Source organism: Belonocnema kinseyi, chromosome 1, assembly GCF_010883055.1.
Source record: "Belonocnema kinseyi isolate 2016_QV_RU_SX_M_011 chromosome 1, B_treatae_v1, whole genome shotgun sequence".
NCBI classification, from domain to species: domain Eukaryota; kingdom Metazoa; phylum Arthropoda; class Insecta; order Hymenoptera; family Cynipidae; genus Belonocnema; species Belonocnema kinseyi.
Genome location: NC_046657.1, coordinates 175,471,984 through 175,473,519, shown reverse-complemented (window position 1 = coordinate 175,473,519; position 1,536 = coordinate 175,471,984).

The following is a 1,536-nucleotide window of genomic DNA, read 5'->3' as shown; positions in this document are numbered from 1 at the left end:
TTACAACTAAAATATTAAAATAAGATATTTTATATTGCTAAATGTATTATACATATTTGTTTCAAAAATTGAATGTCTGAATTTTCAAAAAACTTTTTGATTCAAAAGTCACTTTTTGACAGTAAAATTAAAATTAAAAATGATACTAAAATTAAAATTTATTGTAAATTAGAATTAAATGGTCTGAAAATTGATTTTTTGGTTTACACCAAAAGTATGAAAATAAGATATTTTATATTACTGAATAATACTAATTCATATTTGTTTCAAAACTTTTGTCTAAATTTTCAAAAAAATTATTGATTTAAAAGTGAGTTTTTGACGGTACATGACTAATAACACACACATATATATGTATACTACGTATAAAAAATTTTTATTTCTTTGTATTAAGATGAACAAATAAAATTACATACTATAAACGAACTAAACTATATACAATATGTACATCAGGCTGCATTTCTTAGTGATACAATGTCTCGTCCATCTGACAAATAATGATGAATAGCTAAAAAAGGAGATAGGAGATTTTCAGCCAGTGAAAATGTAATCTCATTAGTCACAGTCACAATAATTAACGAAATAAACGCGGTCACACGCAATCGGCGCCGGCCAGCGGATCAGAGAGGTTAACTTTATACTTACAACTAAGGACCGTCAGAGGGCTATATACAGTCGATTTTACTGAACAGATAGTCAGCCTTCGTACTCTTCTGTTCAGTAGAATCAACACAACGCTGTTTAGTGTTCTTGAATCAACGAGTAGTTACTATTACTATAAATCAGCTTACTAAACGCGAATAGTAGCATATACTCTACCAGTTCTCTCCGTGTATGCTTAAGATTCCTAGAAAAATTGAAAATAACTTCTTATTTGAAAAAGCCGAATTTTAAGCGAATATTTAAAAATAGTTAAAAAATTCTCAAAAATGAATCTGAAATATTTTTTTAGTTTGCAAGATTAATAAAAAAACAGAAAGAATTCGGTTATTTTTAAAGATGTTTACAAGTTCTAAAACATCTTTAAAAATAAAAATTTGAAGCTTTCTTAGTATTTTAAGGATTTTAAAACTATTTAAAATGAACATAATTTGACTTCCAATTTCAGAAGTGTTCAGTTTATTACAAAATCGTAATCATTCAATTTCTAATATAACTATAACTGGCCAGCGGCGACAATCTATTCTTCATTTAAAAAAATATCCCCGCTGCGCGGGTACATTCTCATCGACTGTTGGTTCTCACACTCGAAAATTATTAACCTCGCGCTACGCGCTCAATCTCGGTGCTCAGACTTATCAATACTAAAGGTGAAAGCCTCGACAAGAGTAATTTGGTAATTGTGAATTACACAGCCACGCAAAAAAAGTGTGCGGATCTGGTAACAAGACACACGTACTCCTATGGATTTTGGGGCGCTGAATTCAAATTCGTTATCAAAAATCACCCATCACGTAATGGTTGAGCCATAACCTCAAAAAATGACGAAAAATCATGCACTGAGGCAAATAAATTTCAAAATAATGCCAGTGATGC